The sequence below is a fragment of the Atractosteus spatula genome, unplaced genomic scaffold (genome assembly GCF_055471065.1).
Source record: "Atractosteus spatula isolate fAtrSpa1 unplaced genomic scaffold, fAtrSpa1.hap1 Scaffold_25, whole genome shotgun sequence".
Classification (NCBI taxonomy): domain Eukaryota; kingdom Metazoa; phylum Chordata; class Actinopteri; order Semionotiformes; family Lepisosteidae; genus Atractosteus; species Atractosteus spatula.
In genome coordinates, this window is record NW_028296819.1 from 185,084 (window position 1) to 198,135 (window position 13,052).

Consider the following 13,052-nt stretch of genomic DNA (forward strand, 5'->3'; position numbering starts at 1 on the left):
AGACCCATCTGAAAGACCACGACGATGTGCTCGCTTACCAGAAGGAGTGGACAAAGGGGCCCTCGTGGTGGAGCGTTGGGGGGGTGAACTCCTCTGGCGTGGGCATCCTGTGTGGTTCCCCAGGGTTTGCGGCACAGGTGGTCAGCTCTGTGGTCCCCGGGCGCCTGCTGGTGGTCGACGGGACCCGGCACGGGGTGCGGACCCGGCTGATCGGTGTGTATGTCCCGGCGGACCGGCGGCAGCAGGGCTCCTTCCTGAAAGATCTGGAGCCCCTGCTGTACACAAACAGAGAGCTGATCATCGGCGGGGATTTTAACATCGACCTGGGGGACTCACAAGGTGAGGGTGCCCATGGGTTACGGTCTCTGATTGCAGATTTTGGCCTGCGGGACGGATTTCAGAATGTCGCACATCACACCTGGGACAACGGAAGGGGGACCTTCAGGCGGCTGGATTATGTCTTCACTTCGGCGAACTGGACGACCCTAAGCAGGCAAGCGACCCCTACTTGGTTTTCCGACCATCACATGCTGACGGCTTCCTTTGGTGTTGAGGACCCTCGTTTCCAGGCCGGATACTGGAAGCTGAACAGGCAAGTCCTGCAGGAGGCGAGATACCAGAGGAAGATCGCTACAGTGCTGAGGGCATGTGCGGAGAGGAGGGACGCCTTCAGTTCGGCGGTGCACTGGTGGGAGTCCTGTAAGCGCACCATCGCGGTGGTGACGAAGAAGTACTGCAGGATCCGCCGCAGCTTGGAGGACCGCCAGTGCACCAAGCTCCAGGAGGAGCTCGAGGCACTGTATGCGCAGCTGAACCAAGGGGGCGCTTACGAGGGGGAGAAGATCGCCCACATCAAGAGCCTGCTTAGGGGTAAGTGGCTGCAGTGGGCTAAGGACTTTCTTTTCAGGCTCCGTGGAGTCTGGAGGGAGAATGACGAAAGCTGCTCGTCCCAGTTCTTCGGCGCCGTGAGGAGGCAACAAGAGCGAGGCTTCTTTGACGGCGTTCGGAGGACGGACGGGTCTGTAGCCACTTCCATACCCGGGATGTTGGAGTGTGCCACAGAATATTACAGCACCCTGTTTGCTGAGAAGGAGACCGACGCCGGTATCAGGAGCAGGCTCCTGGACGGAGTGGAGCCGGCGGTAGACGACCCCGCTGCTCTGGGCGGGGCAGTGTCAGGGGCAGAGATCCGATCTGCCCTGATGGGGATGAAGAAGGGCACTGTCCCTGGCATAGACGGTCTACCGACCGAGTTTTACCTCACCTTTTTTGACCAGCTGGAGCCGCTCTTGGTGCAGGTATTCAACGAGGTGCTGGATCGTGATGGGCTCGGTGCCACCATGAAGATCGGTGTCATCTCCCTCGTCCATAAGGGAGGTGACAAGGCAGACCTGGGGAATTGGCGGCCAATCCAGCTCCTGTGCACTGACTATAAGATCTTGGCCAGGGTGCTGGGCGGCCGCCTGAGAACAGTGATGCCGGCCTTGGTGCAGGCTGACCAGACGTGTGGTGTGGCAGGCCGCAAGATCAGCTGGACCCTGCAGCTGATCCGCGACGTCATCGCGTGGGTGGAAGATAGAGGCCTGCCGCTCCTGCTGGTGAGCCTCGACCAGACCAAGGCCTTTGACCGGGTCCATCACGAGATTCTGTGGGCACTCCTGAAGAGGAAGGGTCTGCCGGACGGGTTTGTCAGGTGGGTCCGGACCTTGTACAACGGGGTGGCATCCCGGGTATGCGTCAACGGAGCGTTGGGCGGGCATATTCCAGTGCGGTGTGGTGTGCGACAGGGCTGTCCTCTCTCGCCCCTGCTGTATGTGCTTTTCCTAGAGATCCTCCTGGACCAGCTCAGGAGGGATCCGGGAGTGGATGGGATCCTGGTGCCAGGTGGAGGAGGGCAGATGGCGAAGATCGCGGCATATGCAGACGACGTCACGCTCTTCCTGGGCTCTGAAGGCGGCCTGGGGAGGGCGCTCAGCATTGTCGAGGATTTCTCAAGAGGTACCGGCGCCCGACTGAACAGGGCCAAGAGCTTAGTGAAGGTCTTCGGGACCTGGCCGAGCGAGCCGCGGGACTTTGGCGGTCTGTCACGGACGACTGGGCCGCTGAAGATCCTGGGGGTGAGCTTTCACTCCACAGATCCTGGAGGTGTCAACTGGGAGGCCGGGTTCCGGAAAGTCAACCGGAAGCTAGGCCTGTGGCAGCAACGATCGCTAACCTGGATCGGGAAGGCGCTGGTACTGAAGGCGGAAGTCCTGCCTCTGCTTCTCCACCTGGCGGTAGTGTACCCCCTGCCGGTCCGGAAGCGGAGAGATCTGGTGAGGAGCATCTTTAACTTCGTCTGGGGTCACACCTACGAACGGGTGAAGAGGTGTGATATGTACAGACCCCTGGCCGATGGGGGTCGGGGGATCTTGGACTTCCCGGCGAAGTTGGACTGCGCCTTCATAGCGAGCCTGTGCACGGTCCTGCACGACAACCCGGCCCACCTGTGCAGCCGGTTTGTCAGTCTCTGGCTGGCGGCGAGCATGCGGCACCTGACGGTCTGGACCAACACGACCCCCAAAGCAGAGCGGCTCCCGCTGCACTACCGCCACGCAGTGCGGTGGCTGCGGGCACACCCGGGGATCAAGGAAGGGACGAACTGTTTGAATCACAGGACCATGTACAGGATGGTGAAGGCGGAAGAACGGCCGGCGATCCCGGGTGTGTCCCGGATCATCTGGCAGCGGGTCCAGCCGGGGGGGCTGGATAACAAGCTGAAGGACCTGAACTGGCTCTGCGTGTGGGGTCGGCTGACGGTCAGGGCCGTCATGCATGCGCACGGGCTCTCCAGACAGAGCCTGTGCCCGCGACACGGCTGCGCGGGCGAAGAGACGGTGGGTCACGTCTTCTGGGAGTGTGCCTTCGCCCAGAGGGTGTGGAGATCGTGCGGGACCCTCTTTGCACAGGTAAGCCCCGATTCCCCCATCACGCAAGCGTCCGTCCTGAGAGGGATCGCCGGCATCCGGGGCCGGAACCGGAAATTCCTGCTGTGGCTACTGGTCAGCCTGGTCAAGGCCTTCATCTGGGATGCCCGGACAGACCTGGTGAAGCACGGCGTGGAGAAGCCTGCTTTTGGGATCCTGCGGAGGGTGAAGGAGGAGGTGGCCAGGAGGGTCCAGTGGGACATTCATAGATGGGGGTTTGCTGCAGCAAAAGAGCGCTGGAAGGATTTGTGCACGGGACATTAGGGGGGTGTTGGTGTGGGACTGTTTTATGATTTGTTAACGGACTTTTTTCTAATAAAAAATATAAAAAAAAAAAAATCTGTTCTTATCAGTTTAATATCTGATACGTCCCCCATCGGGGGACCACATATTAAACGGATTTTTGGAACAGGGAGCTGGATCAGGAGCTTGCTCCGTCCTCTCCACGCATCGGCCCGGTATTGCAGCGCCTCCGGGAACGGTGCACTACCTTCTCTCAGCGGTGAAAAGACAGACGTAGCTAGCAAGCAAGCGAGGTGGACCGGAGCTCCTTCCTCTCCGGTCTCGTCTCTCGTCCATCTGTGCGTCTCTGTGTCTCTCTCTCTCCCCCTCCCCGTTCCCGTGCTCCCTCCGTGCACTTTCCCGCGCCTCGACTCTCTCGGCAAGCAGGCCGGCCCCCTTTTCGGCTCCCGTGCGTTTTCCCTCCAAAAAACTTAGTTTTTTCCTCCTTTTTCCAGGGAGGCAGGCGTGGCTTGTGTGTGTGTGTGTGTGTGTGTGTGTGTGTGTGTGTGTGTGTGTGTGTGTGTGTGTCCCCGTCCTTGCAGGCGGGCCCCTTTCGACAGCCGGCCGTTTTCCCTCCAAAAAACTTAGTATATACACCTTTTCTTTCTTTTTTTCGGCAGGCAGGCAGGTGTGTGTGTGTCCCCGTCCCTCCCGAGAGAGCGCTGCCCCTTGCCTCTGCCCGCAGGTGCCGACGGTCCGCTTTCGCTTGCAGCTCACTCGGCACGGCTGCTGCTGGTGGGAGGGGCCTAAGCTAAGGAGGCCGGCCGGCTGGCGCCCCCCGCGGCTGCGGTCGTTGTCGGGCCGTTGACAGGAGATCAAAGAGCAGGGCCCCCGCCCGGGACTGGCGGGCAGGCAGGCGAGCAAGCAGGCAGGCAAGAGAGGGGGAGAGCGGAGTCCGGGCGGCCGGCAGCCGCGTGCGGACCGGGCTCCAGAGGCGTCGGCCTGCGCCGCTGCGCGCCAGCCGGACGCCCGCGCGCCCGCCCAAGGCCGGCGTCGGGCATCGCTTCTCGGCCTTTTGGCTAAGATCAAGTGTAGTATCTGTTCTTATCAGTTTAATATCTGATACGTCCCCCATCGGGGGACCACATATTAAACGGATTTTTGGAACAGGGAGCTGGATCAGGAGCTTGCTCCGTCCTCTCCACGCATCGGCCCGGTATTGCAGCGCCTCCGGGAACGGTGCACTACCTTCTCTCAGCGGTGAAAAGACAGACGTAGCTAGCAAGCAAGCGAGGTGGACCGGAGCTCCTTCCTCTCCGGTCTCGTCTCTCGTCCATCTGTGCGTCTCTGTGTCTCTCTCTCTCCCCCTCCCCGTTCCCGTGCTCCCTCCGTGCACTTTCCCGCGCCTCGACTCTCTCGGCAAGCAGGCCGGCCCCCTTTTCGGCTCCCGTGCGTTTTCCCTCCAAAAAACTTAGTTTTTTCCTCCTTTTTCCAGGGAGGCAGGCGTGGCTTGTGTGTGTGTGTGTGTGTGTGTGTGTGTGTGTGTGTGTGTGTGTCCCCGTCCTTGCAGGCGGGCCCCTTTCGACAGCCGGCCGTTTTCCCTCCAAAAAACTTAGTATATACACCTTTTCTTTCTTTTTTTCGGCAGGCAGGCAGGTGTGTGTGTGTCCCCGTCCCTCCCGAGAGAGCGCTGCCCCTTGCCTCTGCCCGCAGGTGCCGACGGTCCGCTTTCGCTTGCAGCTCACTCGGCACGGCTGCTGCTGGTGGGAGGGGCCTAAGCTAAGGAGGCCGGCCGGCTGGCGCCCCCCGCGGCTGCGGTCGTTGTCGGGCCGTTGACAGGAGATCAAAGAGCAGGGCCCCCGCCCGGGACTGGCGGGCAGGCAGGCGAGCAAGCAGGCAGGCAAGAGAGGGGGAGAGCGGAGTCCGGGCGGCCGGCAGCCGCGTGCGGACCGGGCTCCAGAGGCGTCGGCCTGCGCCGCTGCGCGCCAGCCGGACGCCCGCGCGCCCGCCCAAGGCCGGCGTCGGGCATCGCTTCTCGGCCTTTTGGCTAAGATCAAGTGTAGTATCTGTTCTTATCAGTTTAATATCTGATACGTCCCCCATCGGGGGACCACATATTAAACGGATTTTTGGAACAGGGAGCTGGATCAGGAGCTTGCTCCGTCCTCTCCACGCATCGGCCCGGTATTGCAGCGCCTCCGGGAACGGTGCACTACCTTCTCTCAGCGGTGAAAAGACAGACGTAGCTAGCAAGCAAGCGAGGTGGACCGGAGCTCCTTCCTCTCCGGTCTCGTCTCTCGTCCATCTGTGCGTCTCTGTGTCTCTCTCTCTCCCCCTCCCCGTTCCCGTGCTCCCTCCGTGCACTTTCCCGCGCCTCGACTCTCTCGGCAAGCAGGCCGGCCCCCTTTTCGGCTCCCGTGCGTTTTCCCTCCAAAAAACTTAGTTTTTTCCTCCTTTTTCCAGGGAGGCAGGCGTGGCTTGTGTGTGTGTGTGTGTGTGTGTGTGTGTGTGTGTGTGTGTGTGTGTGTGTGTGTCCCCGTCCTTGCAGGCGGGCCCCTTTCGACAGCCGGCCGTTTTCCCTCCAAAAAACTTAGTATATACACCTTTTCTTTCTTTTTTTCGGCAGGCAGGCAGGTGTGTGTGTGTCCCCGTCCCTCCCGAGAGAGCGCTGCCCCTTGCCTCTGCCCGCAGGTGCCGACGGTCCGCTTTCGCTTGCAGCTCACTCGGCACGGCTGCTGCTGGTGGGAGGGGCCTAAGCTAAGGAGGCCGGCCGGCTGGCGCCCCCCGCGGCTGCGGTCGTTGTCGGGCCGTTGACAGGAGATCAAAGAGCAGGGCCCCCGCCCGGGACTGGCGGGCAGGCAGGCGAGCAAGCAGGCAGGCAAGAGAGGGGGAGAGCGGAGTCCGGGCGGCCGGCAGCCGCGTGCGGACCGGGCTCCAGAGGCGTCGGCCTGCGCCGCTGCGCGCCAGCCGGACGCCCGCGCGCCCGCCCAAGGCCGGCGTCGGGCATCGCTTCTCGGCCTTTTGGCTAAGATCAAGTGTAGTATCTGTTCTTATCAGTTTAATATCTGATACGTCCCCCATCGGGGGACCACATATTAAACGGATTTTTGGAACAGGGAGCTGGATCAGGAGCTTGCTCCGTCCTCTCCACGCATCGGCCCGGTATTGCAGCGCCTCCGGGAACGGTGCACTACCTTCTCTCAGCGGTGAAAAGACAGACGTAGCTAGCAAGCAAGCGAGGTGGACCGGAGCTCCTTCCTCTCCGGTCTCGTCTCTCGTCCATCTGTGCGTCTCTGTGTCTCTCTCTCTCCCCCTCCCCGTTCCCGTGCTCCCTCCGTGCACTTTCCCGCGCCTCGACTCTCTCGGCAAGCAGGCCGGCCCCCTTTTCGGCTCCCGTGCGTTTTCCCTCCAAAAAACTTAGTTTTTTCCTCCTTTTTCCAGGGAGGCAGGCGTGGCTTGTGTGTGTGTGTGTGTGTGTGTGTGTGTGTGTGTGTGTGTGTGTGTGTGTGTGTGTCCCCGTCCTTGCAGGCGGGCCCCTTTCGACAGCCGGCCGTTTTCCCTCCAAAAAACTTAGTATATACACCTTTTCTTTCTTTTTTTCGGCAGGCAGGCAGGTGTGTGTGTGTCCCCGTCCCTCCCGAGAGAGCGCTGCCCCTTGCCTCTGCCCGCAGGTGCCGACGGTCCGCTTTCGCTTGCAGCTCACTCGGCACGGCTGCTGCTGGTGGGAGGGGCCTAAGCTAAGGAGGCCGGCCGGCTGGCGCCCCCCGCGGCTGCGGTCGTTGTCGGGCCGTTGACAGGAGATCAAAGAGCAGGGCCCCCGCCCGGGACTGGCGGGCAGGCAGGCGAGCAAGCAGGCAGGCAAGAGAGGGGGAGAGCGGAGTCCGGGCGGCCGGCAGCCGCGTGCGGACCGGGCTCCAGAGGCGTCGGCCTGCGCCGCTGCGCGCCAGCCGGACGCCCGCGCGCCCGCCCAAGGCCGGCGTCGGGCATCGCTTCTCGGCCTTTTGGCTAAGATCAAGTGTAGTATCTGTTCTTATCAGTTTAATATCTGATACGTCCCCCATCGGGGGACCACATATTAAACGGATTTTTGGAACAGGGAGCTGGATCAGGAGCTTGCTCCGTCCTCTCCACGCATCGGCCCGGTATTGCAGCGCCTCCGGGAACGGTGCACTACCTTCTCTCAGCGGTGAAAAGACAGACGTAGCTAGCAAGCAAGCGAGGTGGACCGGAGCTCCTTCCTCTCCGGTCTCGTCTCTCGTCCATCTGTGCGTCTCTGTGTCTCTCTCTCTCCCCCTCCCCGTTCCCGTGCTCCCTCCGTGCACTTTCCCGCGCCTCGACTCTCTCGGCAAGCAGGCCGGCCCCCTTTTCGGCTCCCGTGCGTTTTCCCTCCAAAAAACTTAGTTTTTTCCTCCTTTTTCCAGGGAGGCAGGCGTGGCTTGTGTGTGTGTGTGTGTGTGTGTGTGTGTGTGTGTGTGTGTGTGTGTGTGTGTGTCCCCGTCCTTGCAGGCGGGCCCCTTTCGACAGCCGGCCGTTTTCCCTCCAAAAAACTTAGTATATACACCTTTTCTTTCTTTTTTTCGGCAGGCAGGCAGGTGTGTGTGTGTCCCCGTCCCTCCCGAGAGAGCGCTGCCCCTTGCCTCTGCCCGCAGGTGCCGACGGTCCGCTTTCGCTTGCAGCTCACTCGGCACGGCTGCTGCTGGTGGGAGGGGCCTAAGCTAAGGAGGCCGGCCGGCTGGCGCCCCCCGCGGCTGCGGTCGTTGTCGGGCCGTTGACAGGAGATCAAAGAGCAGGGCCCCCGCCCGGGACTGGCGGGCAGGCAGGCGAGCAAGCAGGCAGGCAAGAGAGGGGGAGAGCGGAGTCCGGGCGGCCGGCAGCCGCGTGCGGACCGGGCTCCAGAGGCGTCGGCCTGCGCCGCTGCGCGCCAGCCGGACGCCCGCGCGCCCGCCCAAGGCCGGCGTCGGGCATCGCTTCTCGGCCTTCTGGCTAAGATCGGAAAGTACGTGGCAGGCCCGCGGCTTGATGACTTGGCTGGGGGACGAGAAGACGACGACGGAGAAGACGGAGAAGACGACGGCGGCGACGGCGGCGGAGAGGAGGGAGATCGAGGACCAACCAGAGGGAGGAGAACCAACCTGCCGGAGGAGGACGGAGGCCGCGGATTCCAAGCTACCACGGGTAGTCGCCCTGGGTTGAGCCCAGGGGGCGAAGTGGGGCTTCCTGATGGCGGCGGCGGCGGCGACGACGGCGGCGGCGGGTGAGTGGACCCGCGACCTGGCGGCTGGGCACCCTCTGTCCCGTGAGGGACAGATGCGGCGCACAGTGCGCTTCGTGGTGAAGACGGCGGAAGATAAGGCTACCTGGATGAAGAGGGACAAGTTTGAAAGAGACATTTTGTTTCATGGACTTGGGATTAAGGTCAAGGATATCACTAGTTTGCAGGATTTCCCGGGGAAAGGTATTTTTGATTTGACAATGGAGTCGGACAAGTTGTGCGAGACTGTGTGGCAGAAGGCGCAATCCGGGAAAAATTCTTTTCCGATGTCTTTGTTTTTGATGGAGCCTCTCTTTGCGAGGGAGCTGAGGACGCTTACCGTCCACCTGTTTAACACGTTGTTGCCTGAGCGAGACATTGTGATGTATTTAACCAGGTTTGTGGACATTCAAGGGGCCGGCAGCAAAGTGGTGGACGAGGCGGGGGTCTGGACCGGGAGGAGGAGGTATTTGGTCAGGCTCCGACCTCAGCCGTCTGGAGAGGAGGGCGTTTTGCATCCCCCTGCCTACTTTAATATCGGGTCAAACAGGGGCTACCTTTTCTACCCAGGGCAGCCCCTGACATGTAAAAAGTGTTTGCAACAGGGACACATTGCAGCGAACTGCCCAGGAGGTTTCTGCAGGAGGTGCGGTGCGGAGGGACACGAGGCGAAGAACTGCGGACAGGTACTGACATGTGATCTGTGTGGGTCAGCGGGTCACGTGTATCGCTCGTGTCCCAGAAAGCAGAAGAGCTTTGCGGACATTGTGAAGGCTCCCCCGAAAGATCCGAGACTGGAATTACCAGGACCCTCCGGTGGTCCGTTTATGTTTTTCGGGACTGTGGGGAAAACTAAGGAGGGGGATAAGGGTGGACCGGGGCAAGCAGCAGAGGGGGCGGGTGAAGCGGGTGACGAACACCCAGAGTCCAGGTCCTGGGCTGATATGGTCCCAGAAGGCCGACCAGAGTCCCCGAGCTGGTCCCCGGTTTTAAGTAGGTCTACAAAGAGGAAGGGAGGGAGAGGGCCGAAGGGCCCTGATTTGCGACGCGCCAAGTTGGGGTTGCAAAATCGTTTCCGGGGGCTGCCTATTGAGACTTTAGGCAGCGATTCAGATGGAGTGGAGGAAGACAGTAGCCGGGAGGGGGTAGCATCCGGGAAATCCCTCGAGCCTGGTTTCGAAAAGGTGGAGGGTGCGGGTGGAGCGACGGGAAAGAAAGGAGAGGAGGTGGCGGGGAGGGGAAACGCAAGGGGGGAAAGGTCAGGGGAGGGATTGGAGGTGGAGGGGGGTACTCTTTCTGCCGTTTCAGTCACCCCTGAGGAATCAGAGGAGGTGGAGGTGAGCGAGGAGCCACTTCCTCCAGGTCAAGGTGAGTCGGTAGTGGCTAGTGAGGGAAGTGAGATGGAGGTAGGGAGTTTAAAAGAGATAGAACAGCCGGCTCACCCGCAGGTACCCGGGGATCCCGAGAGCGAGTCATCTTCCTCGGGGGAGGGGAGCTTGCAGCACTCCGGGGAGGGGGAGAGCGATTCAACATCAGCTGAGACAGATAACTCAGAGGTTAGCCAGGAAGAGGAGACTAGGGTACAAACTTCTCATGACCCGCCATGAGTCGTATTATTTGTACGGTAAATGTGAGGGGTTTGAGGAACCCTGCGAAGCGGACTGGCGTCTTCAAAGACCTTGCGAGTCGCCAGTTCGGCTTTTGTTTTGTTCAGGAGGTTCATTTGGGGTCACAGAAGGATGTAGCGGATTTTAAGAAAGAATGGCAAAAAGGAGAGTCCTGGTGGAGCATTGGAGGGGTGCACTCTTCAGGCATCGGGATTTTATGTGGGGTGTCAAATTTTGTGGGGGGTGAGGTTTGTGTGGTTGTTCCGGGGCGTTTATTGGTAGTGGATGGGGTGTGGGACGGCCTGAAAGTGCGCCTGATAGCGGTGTATGGACCGGCTGAAAGGCGCCTTCAGGCAGATTTTATAAGAAAGATCGAGCCACTCCTATTTACCAACAGAACGGTGGTGATGGGCGGGGATTTTAATGTCGATATTGGTGACACAAATAGGGCAGGGGCGCGAGCCCTGAGAGAGTTGGTGAGTCATTTTAAATTGCAGGACGGCCTTAACATCTCGGGCCCGGCCTCTAAACAGTTTACTTGGAGCAACGGCAAGGATATCTTCAGGAGACTGGATTACATCTTCACTACCCTAAGTGGACGGTCTACGGTAGGACATATTGTTCCTGTATGGTTTTCTGACCACATGTTGCTGTCTGCCTGTCTGACCTCGGATGACCCAGGCCCCAGATCAGGTTACTGGAGGCTAAATGTTAAGGTGTTGTCCGAGGTTGAGTTCAGAAGCAGGATAGTTGACCTGATTGAAAGTCTCTGCAGTCAGAGATGGAAATATCTGTCCGCTGTCAATTGGTGGGAGATGTGTAAAAGAGTTATATGCAAGGAATCGGTCAAATATTGCCGAGACAGGAGACGGAAGGAGAGGGAGGATTTAGATCAGCTCCAACAGGAGTTACAGACCCTCTATGAGGGATTTAATCAGGGAGGCTCTTTTGACGCACCGAAGGCGGCGGAGATCAGGCTTCGGATGAAAGAGTGGTGGTTGGCGCGAGCCAACGATTTTCTCTTTAGAGCGAAGGGAAATTGGAGGGAAAAGGATGAGAAATGCTCGGCTATGTTTTTCGGCTCGGTGCGTTCTCGGCAAGCCAGAACTTTGGTGGAGGGCCTAAAGCAAAAAGACGGTTCCGTTACCTCTGACCCAGCAGATATGGTCAGGTGTGCCTCGGATTTTTACAGGGAACTGTTCTCGGGGAAACCAGTGGACACTGACTTGTGGGAGGAGTGGTTGGCGGGAATAGTGACGGTAGAGGAGGGCATGCCTGAACTGGAGGGAGAGCTTTCGGGTGAGGAACTAAGGGAAGCCATGGCAGGGATGCGGAGGGGGACGGCTCCCGGAATTGATGGCTTGCCCATTGACTTTTACGTGGTGTTTTGGGATAAACTGCAGCCTATCCTGCTCGAAGTTTTTAACGAAATCTTAGAGTCAGGGGAGTTAACGGGAACTATGAAAACTGGAGTTCTGTCTTTGATTTTTAAGAAAGGGGACAAGGAGGACCTGGAAAACTGGAGGCCGATCCAATTGCTCTGCACTGACTATAAGATCCTGGCCAGGGTGCTGAGTAGGCGGCTGAGGAAGGTGATGCCGGGTCTGGTCTGCAGGGATCAGACCTGCAGTGTGGAAGGAAGGAAACTAGCCTGGAATCTCCAGTTGGTGAGAGACATCATTGAATGGGTGGAGGAAAGGGGCTTGGAGCTCATTCTGGTAAGCTTAGATCAAAGTAAAGCCTTTGACAGAGTGTGTCATCCCTTCCTTTGGGAGGTTTTAAAGAGACTAGGGATTGGTGGAACTTTTATCCGATGGCTCAGGATTTTATATAACGGGGTCATCTCAAGGGTATGTGTGAATGGAAGGTTGGGGATGGGGTTCGTGGTTAGCCGTGGGGTGAGGCAGGGGTGTCCCTTGTCCCCGCTCCTCTACGTGCTATACCTGGAGCCCTTTTTGCGACGAATCCAGAGTGACCCTTGGGTGGAAGGTGTACTAGTCCCGGGTAGCGGTGGAGCACAGGCAAAGTTGATGGCTTACGCAGACGATGTCACTTTGTTTCTTACCACTGACAGGTCTCTCACTCGGGTTCTGCAGATAGCGGACGCCATGGCTGCAGGAACGGGTGCACTGCTTAATCTCAGCAAGTGCACCGTCAAATATTTTGGCAGATGGAAAAACAGGCAGGATGTGGTAGGAGGTCTCAAACTAGAGACAGGGCCCGTGAAGATCTTGGGGGTCAGTTTCCATACTGCTGACTCTGCCACAATTAACTGGAGGAGTAAGATCTCAAAAGTGAATCAGAAGTTAGGTTTGTGGCAGAGTAGGCATTTGACACTGGTAGGAAAAGTCCTGGTAGTGAAGGTGGATATATTGCCGTTGCTCATCCATCTGGCCTGTGTTTTCCCGCTGCCTCCCAGGTTCCGTAGAGAGCTGGTGAGGACCATCTTCCGCTTCGTTTGGGGCGGAGGATATGAGTACATCAAGCGGGTGGACATGCACAGGCCGGTGGAGGAAGGAGGTCGGGCGGTGCCGGACCTGCCGGTGAAATTGGACTCACTTTTCATCTCGGGGCTGTGCAGACTTCTGAAGGAGAGTCCGGACCACCTGTGCGTCCCCTTTGCACACTTGTGGTTTGCCTCTGCAGTAAAACATTTGGTAGTGTGGACAAACACAACACCCAAGGCAGAAAAGCTGCCATGGTATTACAGACATGCGGTGCAATGGCTAAAAAAGCACCCGGATGCTAAGGAAGGTGCAGCATTGCTGGACCACAAGGCACTGTACCAGCTGGCTACTGCAAAGGAGGAGCCGGCTATTGTGGGAGTTCCAGGAGAGGTCTGGAAGCAAACGCAAGCGGTAGGGCTGGAAAATAAGCTGAAGGACCTCAATTGGTTGGTGGTGTGGAATAGACTTCCAGTCCGAGAGACTTTACACAGACATGGGCTCTCCAGGCAGGACAAGTGCCCACGCACTGACTGCCAAGAAACCGAGTCCATCGCACACG

General features: G+C 59.1%; 5 non-coding genes across 5 annotated transcripts; all 5 read left to right on the top strand.

Moving 5' to 3' along the window:
- The first annotated feature begins 3,258 nt into the window (after positions 1-3,258).
- Positions 3,259-3,458, top strand: LOC148808012 (U2 spliceosomal RNA). The gene has a single exon (XR_016088536.1). It is a non-coding gene; the product is annotated as a U2 spliceosomal RNA (small nuclear RNA).
- A 789-nt stretch (positions 3,459-4,247) lies between these two features.
- Positions 4,248-4,438, top strand: LOC148808013 (U2 spliceosomal RNA). The gene has a single exon (XR_016088449.1). It is a non-coding gene; the product is annotated as a U2 spliceosomal RNA (small nuclear RNA).
- A 777-nt stretch (positions 4,439-5,215) lies between these two features.
- LOC148808014 (U2 spliceosomal RNA) lies at positions 5,216-5,406 on the top strand. The gene has a single exon (XR_016088450.1). It is a non-coding gene; the product is annotated as a U2 spliceosomal RNA (small nuclear RNA).
- Positions 5,407-6,193: 787 nt separating this feature from the next.
- Positions 6,194-6,384, top strand: LOC148808015 (U2 spliceosomal RNA). Its single transcript, XR_016088451.1, has one exon. It is a non-coding gene; the product is annotated as a U2 spliceosomal RNA (small nuclear RNA).
- A 789-nt stretch (positions 6,385-7,173) lies between these two features.
- Positions 7,174-7,364, top strand: LOC148808016 (U2 spliceosomal RNA). Its single transcript, XR_016088452.1, has one exon. It is a non-coding gene; the product is annotated as a U2 spliceosomal RNA (small nuclear RNA).
- Positions 7,365-13,052: the final 5,688 nt, after the last annotated feature.